Raw genomic sequence first — 12,179 nt, 5'->3', positions numbered from 1 at the left:
AGTCTGGCTCTCTGTGGAGGTCCCTAATCCAGCTCTGATGGACTGAGTCACGTTCAGATGTTGAGCTGGGGAGATCTCGCTGGCGCTGGTTCATCTCTGCTCTCCTCCTGCAGAAGGGCTTTACTCTGCACCTCAGTGAGGTGCAGGCTTCCATCAAAGCATCCTTCCACCAACACAGAGGGGCCAGAGGCAGAGAAAGAGCTCCTTGATATGAAATAGCAGAATCTCTTTTTACTCCACTCCTCAGTCTATTCTGACTTCTTTTAGGCAGGGCGAGCCCTGCCGTTCTACTGCAAATGCTCTGTACAGAAAGTACGTGTACATGAAACCATTTCTGTGACCATGTTTGACTTTCACTCTGCAAATAAATGGGAGTAGATAGCTCCTTTCCCTCAGGAGCTGCTGGCTGCTGAAAATTGAGAGTGGCTGGGATATGCAGATGAAACATCCCTTTCTCCCCACCAAGATCTGAGAGCAGAGAGCTCCTTACCCTTCCGAGTTTCAGGCCAAGGGGCTTCGACGCACACAGAGCAAATGGGAAGATGTGTGATTAGGTAACTTCCAAACTTCCAAATTTTCATTTCAAATTCTGACTTCCTGCCATGCACATATTCTTCTGTAAGCAGGCTCTCAGGCAATTCATTAACAGCTCTGGAGGAGTGATATCTGCAGAATCTGTTTTCCAGCTTTTGACAGCTGAGCAGGGCTAATGTTACTGTTTCAGAGTGCCATCACTACAGCAATGTATCTTCTGCATATTCAATGAAGTGTCCTTTGAAGGTGCAAATGAAACAGTCTATCTGAGGCAAAAAGCTAAATAAAAGCTAATATTTTAGATCTTTTATCAGCACATAGGGAAAAAATGTGAGGACAAAAAGGTAGAGCATGTTTTCCAACGATTTTTTAACCACAATCAACTAGAAGTTTCAACCTGTGTTTCTTTCTGACTCTACTTAAGTAAGTATTTTAATAGAATGCATTACAATACACAGGCAGACAGAAATCTAAGTAAAGCACTTAAAGTATTTTAATTTCCTAAAATAAAACATTAAAAAACATCAGTGAAGATGCTTCTACAGGCTTGAAAGTTTAAAAAAAAACCCCTCGGACAGACCTAAGCTCTGAAATGAGGGGTTTTAAAGAAATGCTCTAAGAATTATATAACGAAAAGTTACAGAGGTGCTCAGGAAAGGAATAAAGGGATTTTTGATCACATTAGGGATTTAAAATGCATCATGGAAGTCTTAACATTGTTCTTGAACTTTCCCAGAACAGAGGTCTTCCTTTGCATGAATGTTACAAGGAGGGTGGAAGAAGAAGCTAGAGTAAAGTAGGATTGACATGCATGATGAATTACAGTTCATTAATCCAATTAATGAGTAATTCCAGAAGCTTTAATCCCAGATAAAGCTCTTTATCATAGCTCTGGTGGCTAGTGCTGCACTAACTAAGAGCCTGTCAGCAAATCCATTGCAAGCCTCTGTTACATGAAGCCTGCCATGAGCTTTTTTGGAAATATTTTTTGTCCAGAGAAGAAATAATGAGAAATACAGAGAAAGGAGCAGTCTCTACACTTATTTGACTGGATTCACATTACAAAAGATTTCAAGGTACACTTTAAAAGACACGGGCCAGGTAAAAGTAACATCAAATATTGATAAGAGCTCTTAGGTTAGAAAGAAAATGTTCCTGTTTCTGATGTCATCCATCTGTGGGCATGATTTCCTCATGCACGTCTCGTTGACTGATGGGAGCCAATGGAGTGCAATGAGGTGTTTTGACAACAATCTTCATTCCATTTTTACTCTAATTTGTTTGGTAGCACTACCTAAAAGTGTGATGCTCTCTGAATGCTTCAGAAGTGCAATCCCTCCTGTGCAGCTCTCACAAGGAGAGAAGAGATAAAGAAAGGGAATAAAGAGTGGGAATGAGTTCACACACTGGTTACCCTCATTCTCTGCAGACAGCACAGCAGAATAGAGCACATAAGAGAAAGTTAAGTGAGAGACAAACATCTGAACTTCAAGTGGGTGTCTAAGAAAGTCAAAGAATGGATTAAAATTTGTACAGCAGGAAAAAAGAGTGCATCAGGACTTCTCAAAAAGCAGGAACAGTTCCTGCTCAAGAAGCCACTTCAAATTCCTACCTAATGTCCCTGCCACAGCAGCCCCTCTTCCTCCCAGCAGTTGGATAGCTCAAATATTTATTCACCCACTGTGATAGGACTAACAACAGCTGTGCCTTCACTGAGACCCTTTAGAAAACTCTCCTGTTGACAGCTCTGGATACTGCCGTGCTGTGATTTTGATTTGGGAAGGACCTGGCTACTCAACACTAGGACCGCAAATTCATTTAGTTTAATGCCAGAGGAGACTTGCAGTACAATGAGAGCCCGTGCAACAGGCTCAAAGGTTGTTCCCAGCTGCTTTGAGCAGTGATGTCAAATTCTCTTCTGCATTCTCAGTTAGTAAAAGCTGCATGAGCAAGACACAGGATCCTGCTATGATGACTGTTTCAGTAAAAGTGCATCCCTTCAGATGTTGCCAAAGTGCCGGCTGTGGGATGATGACAGTTCACACTCAATTACACACTGTGATGGATTCATGTTTCTTGATCAATGACTTAGAAGCCTTCTGGAAACAACACAATGACTTAGAAGCCTTCTGGAAACAACAATGACCCCTCATCTTAAAGCCCAAATAAGATGATTAGTGACATGTGGAAGCAGAAGTCAAAATTTCATGCATGCCAGAGCTAGTTCTGACCAGTCTGCCTGGACCAGTGCTCCTGAACTGGAAGAAACTGCAATCACTCCAGCACAGACCAAGGGTTTGATGGAAACAATCAGCTACAGAGATTATTGGAGCAGGAGCACAATTGTCTCAAAAGTACTCCCATTTAGCAAAAGCAACATCACAATTTGAAGTCGAAGGCTGAATACTTGTGCCGCCTATCGATAGGATTTAAATTTTGGGAGCTTTGATGAGGACTCAATACAATTCAGTATGGCAAAGCATATTATTACAGCTGATTGGTCTTTCCTTACATGTGTGAGTCAGGGTCACAAAAGCATGTGGTATTTAAAATGGTCTTTGATCCCATTAAAGCCTTCCTGGCCTCTTTGTTGAACCCCTAAAAGTTTATCCTAGATCATCCAAAGGGACTGTTTCATCCTTCAAAAAACACAGCAGCCTCCAGAAAGAAAATGGATTTGATCCACACGTCTTGGTCTTGTTGTATAACTATGATCATGACTTTATGATGCCTATCCATGAGAAACAGCACGTGGATCAGTATTTGACTAAAGGAAAGAGAGGAAGAGAGGAGGAACCCACATCTGCAAATCCACGAGGAAGAGCAGATGTTCCCTGGGTGCATTTCCGTGTGGTAGGAGCTGCCGTTGGTGCTGGCACATTTTCTGGGTCCCACCTTTCGTCCTCTTTCTGGAGGTGCCTGGGAAGAAATCAAACACAAGGTGAAAAAACCAAAAAGGATAAAAGCACAAGATTAAGACAGAAATGGAAAGAAGAAAAGTCACCAAAATTATGGGAAGACAACCATCATGCTATTAGTCTTCCAAATGCTTTTAAAGCTAAGTAGGCATTTAGATTTGTTTTCTTGCACTTTTGAAACTTGTGTGGCAAAAGCTGCAAACAGTTAACCTGAAGGAAGCACAACAAATCCACCCTGTTCAGATCTTCTGATATGCTACCGCTTGTAAGCTCCCTTAAAAAAAACATCTTTTGCAACTAAAAAGCTTGCCACACGTTTGTAAATGGGAAATTAAAGATAAGAAATCCCGAATAAAGTCAGTCTACTGAATATTTACATTTAAAGTGCTTTGCAACTATCAGTCAATTACCTCAACGTGTTTTCTGGCTGTCTCCAATTTGGCTGAAAAATGCAAGCTCACGGCTTCTCTGTGAGATAGGTGTTATTAACCTGTTTTTCAGAGCTGGAAGCTGAGACAGAGGAGAAGTGGGTGGCTCACCCTGCATCACAGTGGTGCTGGTGGCAGAGATGGAAATGGACCAGTTCCTTTTAACACGTTTCCACCTCAGGATTTTGTAAGCCTACATTATAGAGGTGAACTGAAATTTTGGTATCACAGGACAAAATATGCCTCCTGCTACTCACATAACCCATTTTTCTTCTTATGCTAATTATAATATAAATATTCCTTCTTTATGAAATCCTACTTTTATCTCAGTGTTTCCCTTCATCACTGACTCCCCACTGCTTCAGGACAGGAACCTCTGTATTCTTATAACTAGACTCCATTTTTTTTTTTTTTAGGCAAGATCAGGATGAACAGTGGGAGGACAGAGGTCTGGTCTGGTGGTATTTCTCAGTACCAGTTGTCAGCATACAAAGCATAATGGGATGCCCATATCCAGATTTCTCTGTTTGCCTTGCTGGCAGATGGTATGATTCCTCTTTATTGCCTTTCTTGTCTCCTAGCTTTTCCCTCAAAAACAACCAACCAACCTTCAGTTCCTCAGGGAAGGACAGGGAGTGTTTTTTACATCCAATAAGGAATCCAGTCTGGAGCACCCATTTTTGGTCTGATGTTGATCATAACAGCAGCACTTCTCCTCTACAAGCAGCTTCTTGCTACTAAAGCATTATGTATGTTCTTTGTTGTGTATAGTTAAATCATATTTTATTTATGATATTTTTTACCAATGACAGCTCATTTTGGGCTCAGGCAAAAGTGTTCTGGAGTCAGAGGAAGATTAGCTGTTCCACATTCATTATCAGAGAGAACTGCTACACTATTTTCTCCCCAACATCCAAGGAATTTCCAGATTCCCCATCCAAACTCCAGGCAGGTCTCCTCTAATAGAAAGTTTTAAATAGTTAAATAAAATGGGTTTAGATTTTTCACTCTTTAGAGTAGCTCCTAATTCATGACACACCATTTTTTCTTGAACACCATGGTGATGTGAGTCTCCTGTTAAAGCCTAAAGATGGAATAATTGAAAATGGATAAGTGACCTTGAAAGTCATGCCTGAGAGTCAATAGGGGCTGTGCACATTAATTAGTGTTTTTCAGATTCTACTCTTAATATTTACCAAAGCAGAAAAGCTTTCCCTCAGTCAGTCAAGGGCAGGACTGCCCAGCCTGTGACTATTGACATATTCGCCTTTATCATGATTTCCTTTGTATTTGATTTAATTTGCAAAAATGCATTTAGTATTTTGTTAAAGAAAACTCCATTGAAAATATTTCTTTATTACAGCTTCATCTGAAAACATGCCTATGAATAACAGATTTAATTGCAAACACTATAGGGCAGCTACTTCTTATCAATGACCAAAATGTGATTAAAAGGACACAAAAAATATGATTCATTAGACAGGACATTAGCTCAAAGGTTGTAAATGCAACTTGTTAAATTTTATCAATCATGATCATAACCAAATCCTAATTTTAGTATGACTTTAAAAAAATATATCTTTGTTTTCATTGCATTGAATAAAAAAAAGCCCTGCAAAAAAAAACCAAAAAAAGACTGGTTAAGCTTTATCCACTTTTTCTTAATTAGAGAAGAGTGAAATGTCTGACAAATGCCAATACATATCAAAGAGAAACTTTTAACAGCACTATCTATTCCATTGCTAAATTATTTCAGAAGTCTCATAGTCAGGAACACTGGAGACTAGACTAGACAAGACACCAGGCAAAACAATCCTGTGCTAATAGAAAAGTGAACAGGATGAATGTTTTCCATTTTCTTTAGTGGTTTTCTGCTTGTACTGTAAGTTATTGTAATCAAAGGACAGATAAAATTCCTTGCTCAGATTTTGCTCTCTTTCAATATTATTTTATTAAATGATGGTGTGATTAGACTTTTATCAATCATAAACAAAGTAAATAATTTTAAATAAGGAACTTTAATATTTTTGTTCTTTGCCTAGACAAAGGTTGATCATACTGTATTTGTTGACTTTGAAGACAAATAACCTTGTCAGGGGATGCCTAATTGCCAACCAATACCATATGTGCTTGCAGCGTTTGAAATATGCACTTGTGCTCGTAAAGGTAACTCAAGCCAGAGTCAACTCTCCACATGCAGCCAAATTTTGATTTTCTGGTAGAATTTGCCCGCCTGCCTCTTCCAGGGGCTTGGATTAGTGCTTGGATGAAATGCACCGATTCAGTCCTAGCAGATGAAACAGGAATTCCAGCTGTGAAGGACTCCTGCAGTGCAACCATCTCCCAACACAGCTGACTCTGAGTGAGCTCGGACACTTTCCCCATACAGGGCCCAACATTTTATGAGACACAGATTCTCCTTCAGGTAGAGGTTAAGCAAAAAATGACATTTCTTTTGCCTTCATCCTACAGAAGATACTGGGTAGAATGTGCTAACGTGGCAGATGGGCCATACCCAGAGTAGTGTGTTGCAATGCTTAGCAAGAGCTGGTAACGCAGCCAGGACAGATATAACTTGTTTATAAACTTACTTGAGCTTGGGACAGTGCTTTCTGCTGCTTCTCTTGATCACCCCTGAAATTCAACATGTTTTCGCTAGAAACCCAAGTTGAAGAGGAACAGGTAACACTGTGTGAGTAAAAGTATTTTCAGTAAATATCTTTAGAGCATAGCAGATAATTTTTAATTATGCATTCCTGAACATTGTAAGCATTGCAGCTGGTCCAAAGACCAGCTAGAAGCAAATGACATTTCTTCCTCTCATTATTTAAGCCAGCCAATAATTTCTGAAGATTTTAAATGGGCAACAGTCAAGTCATGACGTTGATTAACTTTATGGATATAAGGAGCAATTACACTGGGACTGCATGAAAACAAGCAGGTAAGATGAAGCACATGCATTTACTTACCCTTTCATGTGCATAAATCTGCTTTAATCTTGACAGTTCTTAACAGAATTAAGTTGAGGATCACCAGCTTGTATGGGGGCTGGCTCTCAAAATGCCATCAGGAAATAAAGATCCTCATCCTTGCTTCAGATTTCAGTACAATATAAAGGCACTGCTGCCCCACTACAGTGGTAGTACTTAAGCCATGCCTTGTAATTGCTTATTTCTTTGGTGTCACACACATACGCGTGGCAGTATTGATATTTCCATAAACTATCTTAGCTATTCCCACTCTGACATATTTATTTGCTGTACTCAATTTTAAAAAAGATATTAATTTATATAGCTATGAATTAAGTAGCTACATATAGACTACAAATCAAATCATGTTGATCTGACACAGGTAGATTTCAGTGCTAATATTATCCCACTGCTGCATTTGTGACAACTGGAAGAGTTTTACCAGAAAGGCAGAACAAAACTGCTCTCAGGCTGCTACTGTGGAATTGTCAGCAGCTCAAGAACTGCTATCTTAAACAGAAAATTTTGTTAAAAAGTCAACTATCATCTTAGATGGAAAATACATGTTATTGTTTGGTTTGGGTTGGTTTGGTTTTTTTTTTTTTTTTGGTATAAGCGTCTTCTACCACATTTACATCAGTTGCAGGTTTTGGATCAAAGGCACTTAGAGGGGGGTAAGAGCAAGACCCAGATCCAGATTTGTACCCCCAGAAGAGTTCCCAGGCAAACATGAATCAAAATGAACTCTTGAGGATTTAGAGGTTCCCAAGATAACCCTGCTCAGAGATGATGCCATCATGCCTAAGCTGATTTTGTACCCCTGAGCAGCAGGACCAGGGGAATCCAGAAACGTCTGTTGGAGGAACATCTGGAGGTCATCTACTCCAACCTGCTTGAAGCAGGATGATCACCAAGACCAGAAATAACGGGAATGTGCAGGATGATCACGAAGATCAGGTATGGCCAGGAACAGGAATGATTCCATGTCCTCCTGGCCAGACAGTGCAGTCAACATTGGATTGCCAAGAGCAAGGATGCAGAAGAGAGAGAAAGAAAATGTTTCGAGTCTCCATCCCTGTTATGTTACAGCTGAGAGTTTAAGCCTCTTGCAATGAGCTAAGTGCAGCCTTTATATAAATCATGTCTTTCGCCCACTAATCAGCTGCATTAAAATTAATAAAAATGTAAAGAGAAGATCTTAGATTAATTAGCAATTGAGTACCAACTACACTTTTATTATCTGTAGATGTTAGGCAGTTGCAAGAAGATCTCTTTAGTGCACAGCACAGAGCCAAAAAGCAAAGACATGCATCTATAAATCTCATGAATTTATATTGCACTCTGTATATATAGAATTGCTGCTTGCATGTAGCACACACATTGCAGCGCTGAACAAAACTGCTCTTCCAACATGATGCTTTGCAATTCACCTTTCCAGAAAATACTGCTATAAGCAATGTCCAGTTTTCACTCTGGCTCTGTGTTGCCTCTAATTTTCCAGTTTGCTTGAGTGAAACAGAAGGTCAAGCGACTGGCCCAAAATTCCAGAGGCGCTCCAAGGCTCAGCTGGGTACCAGGGTTTGCTTAGACCACACAATCTCCTTGCACCACACAGCATCCCACAGGGCAATGACAGAAGAGGATAATGAGATTGCCAGTTGTTTTTCTCCATCAAATATAGTGAGATTGCCAGTTATTTTTCTCTATGATGTAGTATTTCTTATATTCTAATTTTAATTTAGAAACCTTTCAAGCTGAGGCTGCTACACAGACTTAAAGAGAGGAAATACCACAGAAGTACTCAAAGTAATAAACAGTACCCTACCCTTTATCATAACCTGCTTGTCACAGCTACATTTGTTTTGCAGTCTTCCTGATCCGAATTTGTGAAATTGAGTTCTTGGACGAAGCACTGCAGAAAGGATTTTGAAAGCACCATGACAAAGAGATAGAGAGCTGGGGTCTGTTCCCACAAAATCAGCAATAAAATTGGCTTCACTAAGCTCGGGGTGAGGTCAGGAATGACTTGATGCAGCAGTGCACCAGTGGTTCCAGCGACCTGTTTCAGTGGGCTTGAAAGCCACTTTTCCAGGCAGTCAGACTCCATCCTGCTTTGCCATCAAACTGAGGTCAGACAGAGCCAGTGGAGGCTGGAAGATCTGATACTGAGAACATCTAAATTCCTTTGTAGGCTGATCACATTTTTCAAATGCAAACATTGAGGCACTTTGGAAATGAATTGCATATGAGAAATTTAAATAAATTAAGAGCTGTAGCTTTTTGGTACCCCAGCATTTTTTAATGTAATTAATAGCATATCAAATTGATTGCTCTTCTAAGATAGGTGAATTATCAGAGAGATGGTTCTTATCTATTACAAATACTCTTTTTTTATGTGCTGGGCTTTCTGAAGGTCAGCCAGGCTGTGATGTGAGTGACTGTTGCAAATATCACAGAGTTCTATCTCGCAGTGTTCCTGTCATTATTATAAGAATTGTATAAATACTCAACCCTTGACTCTTAGTTTTGACAAAAAGCCTGGTGTCCCCTACACTGACACAACAACAGGTGCACGTGGCAAACCAGAAAAGTGAGTTGGGTTTTTTTCCATTGACTGAAACTATAGAGGGAAATGACAGTTTGAGAGGTTAAATCCCAGTCTGAGTTGCAAGTCAAGTTAAACAAGGAAAAATTTTGCTTTGATGAGTCAGATTTAAGAATGTTGCTGTAATGAAGGATAATTATGATGATGGAAGCTAAGGACAGAATTATGATAATTGAAAACTCAGTTGTGGCAGGTATTAAAAGACCCTGGAGTTCTGGGGCTGTTAAACATTACCATTAAAATCCTGGTAATTAGAAATACTTGACAAAGGATGGGTGAACATTTAGTAGAACAAAACCTTGAGTATTACTTTCTGATAATCCTGTTAAATTGCACACTGTAGCACATCTTTATGTCTTCTGTGACTGAGACTGCTTGATGGCATAGTTGGTTTCCAGCATCTAAACCTCCATCTCAATGCTTTGGGAACAGATTTAACTGGGGGAAAAACAGTGAGAGAGAGAGGAGAAAATACTAGAAAATGTCTTGCACTTCATCCCACTGCTCTCATCAAGGACAGACAAGATATATAAAGGTCTAATTCCTATGAAAGCTTGTGACCCCATTCTTGGTACTGTACAACTGAAATGTCCCAGTTCCTCTGCAGCTGTCTAAAGTTCATTGCAGGGATGTAGGGTATGCATTATTCCACTCTCTTTGGTGAATTTTTTGGGGTGCTTTTTCTATAACTAAGGGAACTGCTTATATTTTCTACTTTGAGACATCTCCTTAGTTTATCTGTCCTTGAGTTACAAGGAAAGCTGCTTCTGATCATCTCTGTAGAGGCAAAGTGCAGTGAAAGGTCACCAAAAGACCAGGGACATGTAAGATTCAAAAGTAATTTTCATACTGGTGTATAACAGAATGTTTAGGCAAGATTTGATTAGTTTATGAATTATTTTTAACTGTTTGAAAATGAAGTGGTTTGGGTCCTGGAACACATAGAACAAAGAAATTGCTGGACTATTCCTATTTGAGCCAATTTAGAACAATTTACCACTTGACCAGCAACTAGTTCCTATTACTGTAGGGTCCAACCCTACAAACCCATAGTCCTGGCAGCCCCAGTGAAGAGTCCTGGTGCCCACAGCAACAGTCTGAAGTGTGAAGTATTTCTGCACCTCCCCAGCTCCCATCCTGGCACTGCTGGGGACAAGGGACCAGCTGTGCATGACTGATCCTGCTCACGTCACCACTATTTTAACTCCACATTACAAACCTTGTTTCCCCCACAAAGAACACCTTCTTTCTGAGTGACATGTTTTTAATGTGCTGATTTATCATTGTCAGATACAGGATTTTTATTGCTGAATTTTGAATATTGTATTTAAGGCGCTTTTTTTCTTTGATTGCAGATATTTTACATTTAAATTGCCTTATATTACAAAAATGATACTCTGTAGTTCTCGAGCAGTCTCATTGTCATGTCTCTCACATTTTGATACCTTACTCTGCATGGCTGAGTGGGATAACTGCAACCCAGGCTACAGCTCTGCAGTACCAACCTTGCTCGGGCATGGCCTCTGCTGTTTGAGGAAACACACTTGAAACAGAATTGTGTCCCACTCTCAAATTTCATCTGTATCTGCACTGTAGGTGCCTCAAAATTCTGATATTTCTGAGCATTCCCACTGGGGCCAGAATGCCAAAGGCTACAATGTTCTGTCAGCTCTGTGCAACCTGGCTGCAGGTTAAGTGATGGAGCTCAGGGAAAGCTGCAGGTGAGCAATATCTCCGACACAGAGCAATATTAAAAACAAAAAGGTTTGGTCCTAAACATTTTTTACATAATATTCAATATTCATAATCACTTATTGCTTTCTTAGCACTCTAATATGGAATCACTGAGACCTAAACAGGTGTGACAAATTTCTGCTCCTGCTGGCATAAGAAAAATTGCCTGCATCATGTTTCAGACTTTGGGTTCACATAAAGTATTCATGAAGATACACGCCAGCTCACTAAATACGTGCAGCAGCTCATAAAGTCTGCACTGAAACATGTCATTCCTCACATATCTGGAAAGCCTCCAGATATTGTGTCAGGCCACAACTGATTGCATACTATCAATTCAGCAAACAAATTTTTCCAACTGCCTTTGGATGATCATTCCCAGCTGGTGACTGACCACGTCATGCTTCAATGGCTTATAATAGTTTTTAAAATAAGCAAAAGATTAAGTACAACTTGATCCGGTGCTTCTAGAGAAAGGCTCCAACCTAAAAATGCTATTTCTCCTCTCTAGCTCCCATCCAAAGGCACAAACACCATCAAATCTGTGATGGGGTTTACTGCTCCCTCAGGGGATCCTGCTCCATGGCAGACAAGCAGCCAGGAGATGAGCTGATGTTTATAGATGTGCCAGCAGCTTAAGAGGGAAAAGGACACAATACAGACTGCAAAAAAAGAGATGGAAGAGAGTCAGCAAATCTAATGAAGAATCTGCTCAGGAGGGGCAAAACCAGAGCAGAATAAAATGTTACAAGAGCTGAAAAAGAAGGAAACAGCTCATTGCTGGTAAAGAGGGTGAGCAATCAGGTTATCCCACACAAGCTGTGGAGAAGGCTGGAAATCCCAGGGGGTACTGACACCATGAGACCATGGCTCAGATGCTGCCTCTATCTGATTGAAATTTCTGGAAAAGAGATCTTTCAAAGAATTATTTCTTCCTGATTGTGGGAAGGGGATCTTCCTCCTGTAGCCAGCATTTTATGCAAGACTATTG

The sequence above is a fragment of the Corvus moneduloides genome, chromosome 7, assembly GCF_009650955.1.
Source record: "Corvus moneduloides isolate bCorMon1 chromosome 7, bCorMon1.pri, whole genome shotgun sequence".
Classification (NCBI taxonomy): domain Eukaryota; kingdom Metazoa; phylum Chordata; class Aves; order Passeriformes; family Corvidae; genus Corvus; species Corvus moneduloides.
This window is presented reverse-complemented; position numbering follows the sequence as displayed.